This window comes from Equus asinus, chromosome 24 (genome assembly GCF_041296235.1).
Source record: "Equus asinus isolate D_3611 breed Donkey chromosome 24, EquAss-T2T_v2, whole genome shotgun sequence".
Taxonomy (NCBI): Eukaryota; Metazoa; Chordata; class Mammalia; order Perissodactyla; family Equidae; genus Equus; species Equus asinus.
In genome coordinates, this window is record NC_091813.1 from 56,066,623 (window position 1) to 56,076,095 (window position 9,473).

Consider the following 9,473-nt stretch of genomic DNA (forward strand, 5'->3'; position numbering starts at 1 on the left):
TAAAGATTAGGGACAAAATTGTGAGGTTTGTTTTATTTACATTATTCTTACCCTCTAAAAGGTCCTTTTTTTTTTTTTTTTTTGCTTTAGTAACATAAACTATTTCTTAATTGTTTTAGGTAGCTTATGAAATTTTACATAGACTGGAACTTAATTATGGTTCCTTGAACTTTTTTCCCTCTCTTGCTCTACTCCCCATTTAGGCAGACTGTTTTGTTGCTATAAAACAAGGACCCCTTGGATTTCATGCAGCACCATCCCAATGCCTTTATGTAATCGTCATTCAGACTCTGCATGTTTGGCATTGCCTGTAAGGAGGCTGCCGGAACCATGGTAACCCCTTGCAACTCAGCAAACAATGAAAAGTAGACGGATCATTCTTTCCAGCGGCATGTTGTGAGGTAATCAGCTTTCATTACAGGCTTTCTTGTGGAGGCGATGGGGATTAGATGCTGTAAGCACAAGGGAGAATATATCTGTTCTCCCAAAAGGCCAAGTTCACAATCCATATGAATCATTTTTCCTTCTTTCCCACAGCCATTTTCAGTTTCTGTCTGAGCCTTTAAAATGGATAACCATTTCTTAGTATGGCTTCTCTTTTTGACATCTCTTTAAGGTATTCTCTTCCCTCTATATAAATGGTCCTGAAGAAAATATTTCTTTCTTTCATATATTAATTCAGCATTGAGCAGCCAGAAGCTGAACGACTTTAAGGACATTTTCCTGGGGAAAGAGGATTGCTTCTCTCATGCTTTCCTTTGAAGCTTAGAGGAGAAGCTTAAACAAAAATGAAAAGAAAACATAAAGCTTTCTTTTGTGAATGTGGTTGTGATTACCTAACGTCTCATACAAAATCAAATACACTAATTTATATTTTCAAAAATTTTAAAGTTTTTACTGATTAAAACTGACAGGTTATAACAAAGGAATTTACTCAGCAGTACTGCAAACAGTGCTTTCATATCAGTGGCCTGGGATTTTCATAATTTCTTGGTGTGTCTTGCTGCTATGAAGTCATTTTCGCTGAAAGAAATGTGCTGTTTAGCAACACGGGATTTTTGTCACTCCTGCTTTCCGATGCAGAGTTTTAAGGCTGACTTAATCAGCCCTACTGTGTTTCTCTGACTATCAAAGTTACTACAAGTGCGTTTCCCTTTGATTGTATTTCTCTTTGACGCATCTTGAATTTATAATTAAATAGTGGTTTGCACTATTTCATTCGGAGGAGAGGTTTGAAAATCTGGATTTGCTTGCAAATGAAGAAGCTCTATGGCATGGAGGAAATCACAAAAAGAATTCTTTTGTGATTTGTAATATGAAATTGGAGCATTGCCCAAGAAATAGTTTGATTTCTTTTTGCATGTCTAGCATTACTTTTGTTTGTCTGAATAAAGATGGAAGGACTTGATGAAGTTCCTGATGTTTATTCTATCTCTAGAAATATGTGATCATAACTTTAAAGCTTGAAGACAGTATAATTACATGCCCAAACAATCCTGACAAGATTTTGCAGGGGCAGTCTTTCTAAAATTTATCTGCCTAAGGAAACACCTATGATAAAAGCACCAAGCCAGTTCTTTTCCACTGCCCCATTCATAACTGCCTTTCTCCCACTTTATAAAGAAAGGCCTTCTTCTCACCCATCCAGGATGTTTCAATGGTTCATGGCTCTACCATGTTAAAAACTCCCAAATATAAAATAAAGGGAGACTTAGAAATATTACAATGTTGGAAAAATGAATACCTCTAATGACTGGATAACAAATCCTTTTGCAAGTCAAATGGTTTCTAATTCTTTGCTTTCAGTATACTGATAGATTATTAAAAATAATTTTTGATGACAGAACATTGCAGGATTTTCATAATTAATTTGGAAGGAATTCAAAGAATGGATGACATTTCTATACCAAAATTACTTCCCTCCTCTTGCTATTTATGTAAATAATGTTTCTCAGTACTTACATCCACAGAAAAGGGTATAAAATAAATGTTAACATTTGTCGTATTCCAGCAATATAACATATGTACAATATACAAGTTAATTTGAAAGAAAAAAACCCAGCACCATCTATATTCTTAACAGATGCCATGGAAAACTAAATTATTGGCCCCAATTCTTTATTCTTTCCTCTTTTTGCCTTGAAACTTTGCAGTTCTTTTCGCAAAAGTAGTATATTCCCTGACCCTTGTCTCTGGTTTGATCTTGTGACTTGGTTTGGCCAATAGAATCGGTGATAGACATAGTGGTTCTGAGTATAGGACTCAACAGACCTTACGTGTTTCTGCTTGTTCTCTTAGGTTCCTACTGTAGCCGTGGGAAAGCAATGGCCAGGCTAAGCAGCTTGTTCACAGTCGGGATGAGAGGCCTGTGGAGCAGAATTATCCCTGATAACCTACCCCAGCCACTATCAATGGAGAACCAAGTAAACTCCCAGCTAACCCACAGACACAGGAGCTAGAAAAAGGAATTATCGACTTAGTCTACTGAGTTTTGGGGTGCCAGCAGCAATTGCTAACAAAAATAAATATTTAGTAATTAACAATGTAGTTTTGTAATGTGGATCAATTGCTTAGTCTTAGTAATGGAATAAGAATAAAATCCCTAAGATGTGTTTTAATACTTCGAGCATTATGGCCACAAGAAATTTAAAAAAATTAATTTATGTGACTATTTTAGTTGAAGAGGAGTATGATCGAATGATCAATATTTGAGTGAGATGTAAAAGTATTACATTTGAGTTAAAATGGAAAGGAAATGTGAATTCAAGAATAAAATGAATGAAGTAGCATTGTTCAAGAAGAGGCGGACCATGTATTTTTTAAATGTATAGTGATGCGTATCAAATCACTATGATGTTTTGTGTATTAGGGTTCAATCAGAACAATTGGAGGAATCTATCTACCTATATACATACATATATATATATATATCTCAATTTATCTATCTTTGTAAAATAAGAGATTTACTTCAAGATTTGATCTACTGTAATTTGCGGAGCTGACAACAGGCTCCCTATAGTGGCTGCCTTTGCATCTGGCGCTGGAGCTTGAAGTCAGTGAGGCAGACAGTTGAAAACAGGAATGAATGTCAAGTTGGGAAGAGCAAGAACAAGCAGGATCCCTTGAGCAAGAGCTCAAGCAAGGATGGACTGGAATCTATGTCAGTTCTCACTGCCTCCAATTTTAATGATGAGAGTGTCCTGTAGGAGAAGCTGGCACCCTTCATCACAGGGCTAAACACACACTTGCCCCAGGACCTAGAGAGGCTGACGGGGCTGGTTGAACTGTTTCAAATAGGGCTGTTAATTCACACCAACAAGGTGTGCCTGCAGGGAAGCGATGACGCCTGTGCGCTACAAATAGCTGCTGCTTCACTTCCATCTTCCAAATCTCCCACAAGCCTCTTTCCTGTGGGGCACCCTTACCAGAAACATACAAGAAAGAGAATTCTGGGAGAAATAGTTCAGCCTAGCCTAGTCGGTGCACTGTGGAGCCATAACACTTTGAATCCTTTTCAAATAGTTTTCAACAGATTTATTTTAAAATGTCAAATTTGGAATCCTCCAGAATTTATATTCCTTGCAATTATTTGAACTTAGGATGAGAAGTTTTTCATGTCAACTTAAAAATGCATGCGAGGGTACACAGTTTTAAAAAATTCTTTTGGAAAGTATGTAAGTAAAAATATTTGAAGATTGCTAAGGTCGAGTTTGTTTCCAGAAGTTTTTAAGGAAGGAGAAACAAGTTGGAGTCTGATGGAATCCATTCCCTAAGGTGGGATGCTGGCTATGGATGCAGGTGCAGGTGCTGGAGCTTTCTGACCAGCCAACAAAGCCAGCCCAAGGAAGCAGATCTCCTTGTCTGAGAGGTCGTTCTCCAGATACAAGCACGATGCTACTAACTCATGACCACTTCTCCCTAATCTTTCTGCCTCTATCTTCTGCAGACCCCTAAAGCTGGACAGTTCCTGCCTGTGAACTCAGACTCTGACGAAACAGAACTCCTAGCAGTTGCTTTGAATCCCTCTGGACTCCGCCTCATTCCTCAGCTCTTTGGTGAGGGTTTTCCCCAGGCAGACCAGTTTCCCGGAAAGCGCCCCCCCTGTTGTGTCTGCCTCTGGAATAGGCAAATACTGCATGGATTCCTAATGACAAGCTATTGGGTCCCGAGGTACCAACAACTTTCAGATTCAGGACTGAGAAATGTCCTACCTTGCTCCTTCCTGAAGAGTATGGAAGAGGGGAGGGCAGCTGAGAGGTTAGAATTGGAACCAGGTTTTGCAGCACGACATTTTGAGGAGAGAAATGCAAATCTGAGTCACTGTGGGAAACTGGAGAGGGAAGTGACTAGAGAGCAGCTTGAGACACAGCCTTGGGGAGGAAGCCAGATCACAAAGCTGAGTCCAGCCCAGTCAACATGGAGCTGAGGGAGTATAACTGGCACAATCTCTTGAGGGAGTTTGGTAGTGAGTGTCCTCTAAAGCATAGCGAATCAGTGACCCAATGGTTAAAATGAATACTATAACCAATAATGTAACCATTCACTTAATATTAGAACTCTAAGGTATTTCCAATGCTTTCCCCTTACAATAATGCTGTGAGGGATATTATTATACATCAATCTGCAAGCAGATTTTTAAATTTTGTTCCTAGCATTAATTTCCAGAAAAGGAATTACTGGGTCAAATAATGTGAGAAATTTTAAGGCTGTTGATACCAATTTTCTCCCTATGAGGTCATATATTCCAATTTATACTCTTATTAGGAAAGCAGAGAGTACACATTTTACAAAACAATGATTATTTTCTTTTTTAAAGACTTTCAACCATGTGAGCGGTGTTGTCTTATGCATTTCTTTGAATGAATCACTTTTGATATCGAGTAGTAACTTTGAACAAACAAATTAAGAGGCAGTTCCACTGCTGGATTGAACTAGAGTGTGTTTTGCAAAGTGTCTCTTCATCTTAATTTCATACAGAAACTGGAAAACTGGCTGCACCTGGTGACTATATTAGATTATGTGAAAGAAGGGTTTTAGATTTAGAGTCCTGAGCCACCCTTTTCCCCTACCCTCCAGGCCTCAAATGAACAGATGTCTTAACTCACTTGTTACATATTCAGTCCAACTGCAGTGTTGTAGGCAGAAATCTCTGGAAGAGAGTTGATCATTGTCTAGATTCAAGTTCTGCTTCTCAGGAGTAACATCATTATGATTGTTGTGTTTTTATGAGGGGGTGGGTTTCAACAATAACCACAGGCTTTTAAAATAATTTAACTTAGTCAATTAAAACATAATCAATTTTGAAATTATTATTATACTTTCATAGCAGTTAAAATTCTAGTCCATCTTGCTTGAAGTTGTACTCTGGTATGTTCTTAATTTGTTTGCCCATGAGATCCTCTTCATTAACCCTCTAGACCTGAACATATATCCTGCCTTCGTTAGTTGTGTGATGGCCTCCAAATGAAAACGTGATGCATAGAAGTTTGCTTATCTTGAAAAAGGCTAGTGTATGAAATATCCCTATCCCAAATTGGAGGATAATTTTGATTCTTCAAGGCCAACTCATAGAAAGGCTCTTGACTCAGATCAGCACCAGGCTTGGTTCCACCTTTGGTGGTAATGGATGCTTCAGGATGTTGGGAGCTGACGCTGTTCTACATTTGAATCACACAGTGTTATAGACTGAATGTTTGTGTCCCCTCAAAACTGATGTGTTGACATCCTAACCCCCTAATGTGATAGTATTAGGAGGTGGGGCCTTTGGGAGGTAATTAGGTCATGAAGGTGGAGCCCTCATGGATGGGATTAATGCCCTTATAAGAAGATACAGGAGAGTTTGCTCCCTCTGTTCTCTACTATGTGAGGATACAACGAGAAGAAGCCCATCTGAAAACCAGGAAGAGTGCTCGCACCAGATGCTGGATCTGCCAGCACCTTGATCTTGGATCCAGCCTTCAGAACTGTGAGAAATAAATGTCTGCCGTCTAAGCCACCCAGTCCGTGGTATTTTTGTTATAACAGCCCAAACGGACTAAGACGTGGAGCGAACTCCTTTTACTCTAATCCCCTCCTTATCAAGCAACCTTCTGATCTTTTGACTTCCCAGGTAGCTAGAATTGCATGCTCGCTAAGCTGATACAACAATTTGATCTGCCTAACGCTCATGTTTATTTTTGCACGTTAATAAACTGACGTTTATTTTTCATTTAAAAAATTACGTCTCAAAACTCTTTGAAAAGAGCTGATAAAAAGATCTTAAACAAGTTTTGACATGAAGGCTGTGTAGCAGAGAGGTTAAAGCTAAGCTTCTGGATCTGGACTGCTGGGGTTCAAATCTCATCTCTACTACTGATTGGCTGTATGTCCTTCTCAAGTTTCTGGGCCTCAGTGCCCTTATCTATAAAATATGATTAATAATAAAATTTATATCACAAAATTGTATGTATTAAAGGAATTCATACTTACTAAATACTTAGAATAACGTTTGGCAAAAAGTAAGCACTACATAAGTGGAAGTTAGTATTATTAAACAAATGTGGCAAATTATGCATACATGTGAACTAATCTCTTAGTTTTCTTTTTCATTCCATGTCTAATTCTAAAATCTTATATATCTCACGTTCAATTTGTCCACATTCAATGTTTTTTTGTAGATTAAATGTTTTGATTATTCTGCTTAGCTCAATTAGAAGGAAATTGATGTTTGCGTGTTATCAACCTAGAAGTAATCAGGTTTCCATATACAGATCTCTTTGAAAGAGTCTGTCATCAAAGGAGGTGACTAGGTGTTGCTGAAGTCTTTTCAGAAGAGGAAGGTGATGACAAAGAGGCAAATACAGCCAAGCAAGATGTGAGCTGCCAGGGAGGGTTGGATGCATGAAAGTACGCACAGGTGGGGACAGGCAGACAAATGTGCAGATAATATGGGTAGATAAGTAGATGCACTATCCTGTAAGCAAAAGTGGTTCAGCTCTCACGACCAGATTAAGTGAGAGCTGGTCCGTTTCTTCCAGTACAATCCATTTCTGAGATCACCAATGATGTGATTATAAATAATTTATAGAGTAACTATACAATCTCTGCCCAGGAAGAACAGACTTATTATCCTTAAACTATATTTTAGATATCATTTGATGATCTGTGGTCAGTGTTATCGTTTTAAAGTGTTTCCAACAAAAAGCATTTGCACTTTCAAGAAATGACTCTCTTCCTCATGCTTACGTTAGAAAATAAATGACATGCAAAGTACATGCAATTCACAAAATTTCTGCTGGTGAATAATTAACTGAGTTCAGCGGAATCCCAAGATGTAACAGCCTCAGTTCTGTGTTACCACAGGGCACCGCATTTCCCTTCTCATTCTTTTTCTCCCCTTTCTTATTTATTTGTTTCTTCTCTATCTTGGCACTTTCCTCTCACTCCTGATGTCGAACATGCAGCTTTTTCCAAGTGTGAATTTCGGATGGTACTCCGTCAGTCATTCTCCCTCTACAGTCTGCACAATAGCCAAACAGAGTGGGCATTAATGTCAGAAGCCTCTCCCTTCAGCAGCCCCAGAGTCTCCTTTTCTTTTATGTTTTAGGGATGCTTTATGGGCCTTTGAACGCTGCCTCCTTGGTTTCCTTTGTGGAGACAGCTTGTGCTCAGATGCGATGTAGTTGGAAGCTGATTGTGCTCCATGTGTGAAGAGAGCATGACCAGTTCGCAGGCAGCCAGTCAGTGCGCCCCCAGCCTGTTACATCAGCATCGCATGATGGGCCACCAGGCAGCGGCAAACAGGCTCTCCTTGTTGCCTTTTAAAAAAATCTTTCAAGGAAAAGGGAAGAAAGCCTGGGAAAAGAGCGAGAGATGCCTGCTTGTCCTTGAAAATTGTTGAATGCTATTCAGTATTACAACAACAAAATATTTTTTAAAATTGAGGTCCTAAAACAGGAGGGAGGAAGTAAAGGGAGATAGAAGAGTAAGGAAAAATAATTTAGAGTTTAGTGAGACTTGGGTCCAATATATCACCTTTGCCTGTTTTGGTACTTTATTGACACCCACCTCCACAACTATCTCCTTGTTTTTCTAGTGGTTATATTAATTTTTATCTAGAAATGTGTATGTGCATTAACAGAGCAAAGACAAAGAAAATGACACTTTCTTTTGGTTTTGATAAAGTCAAGTAAAGCATTTCTTTCTGTTTTCTTAATGTTCTGGATAGTCGCCGTGCAGACCTTTTATTACATGCTTTTTTATTACAGACAGCAAATTGTCTGCTTCAAGGAAAAGGTGAGCTAGTCCCCACTCCCTCATCTGTGTCATCTCTCGTCAGTGTCACACACTGGTCAGGGGAGGCGGATTTGAAAGTCGTGCAACACACTGTTGTGCCAAAGCTGTCAACTGAGGACTCTAACGTTGACGTTCCTCTTTCCCCGATACGTGGAGCAATAGCGTGCCCTCCGTCCTGTGGAAGCAATTGTAGTCCGTATTGGTGAGTCGTTTCCACAGATGGCTCTGTGGCAATCAACAGTGTCTCAACTCTGAGTTTAACCATTGGATCAAGAAAATTTTTTAAAACGTAAGGAGTTTTGTTCTGAGGTCCACTAACATCCCCATAACATGTGGACCAAAACACTTGGTCAAAAACACTTCCTGTCGCTTACCTGCAATAGGAGTGCAGACGGCTGTCTTTGATCACGTGGGGCAGCGATGGTATCCCTGCTGGGAGTACTTTCTTCATAAACTAAAGGAAGGAAGCATCTGTGTTCAAAATAATGAAGTATGCTTTCTTCTCTTCTAGGAAGAGAGATTACTGTTTCTGAGAAAACTTGGTCCAGCTATGAAGCAGAGGCACCAAATCCGGCCTCAAATCTTTCTATCACTTTTAATAAAGCTCACTTATAATATGACTTTATGGCTGTCTCCTTTTCTCTGACAAAGGAAACTCCTAACTTTAACAGCTGAAATGTTAATGAGAACATCTTTATGTATTATTTAATAAATTTTTAAAATTGGATTTCATAAGTCAAGTAAGTTTTGCACATTCTCATTGCAAAAATATTAGACAGTGCAGAGAACACAAAGGAGAAAATCATTCCATCCTTCTGCTACTTAAAGGAAACCTCTTCTGACATTTGTTGCTTTGAGTGGCTGACAGATTGTTTGTGAGGGGCACCTGGGAAGGCATCCAACCATCCAAGCTGATCCTGGCACTTTTCCTTTATAGTGCTTGTCACAGCTGAAATGATCTTGTCCTTGTGTAATTTTTATCTTTTGGCTATCTCTCCCTCACTAGTATACACAAGCTCCATGAGGACAGGTGTTTTTTCTGTTTTGTTCATTGTTGTCTCCCCAGGACCAAGAATGAGGCCTGACATTGGAAAGAAGTCACTAAATATTTGCTAAACAATGCTTTAATACATGAGCGTGAATATTGCCTTATTCCTTTGAATGGCCCTTGCCTAGTTGAACTTATCCTGTCTAAGCAA

At 39.1% G+C, this 9,473-nt stretch overlaps 1 long non-coding RNA gene across 1 annotated transcript; it reads left to right on the forward strand.

Annotated features, from left to right (window-relative positions):
- Window positions 1–209: 209 nt before the first annotated feature.
- On the forward strand, window positions 210–8,894 carry LOC139041841 (uncharacterized). Its single transcript, XR_011497842.1, has 4 exons — window positions 210–401; window positions 3,947–4,055; window positions 8,247–8,274; window positions 8,786–8,894. It is a non-coding gene; the product is annotated as an uncharacterized lncRNA (long non-coding RNA).
- The last annotated feature ends 579 nt before the right edge of the window (window positions 8,895–9,473 follow it).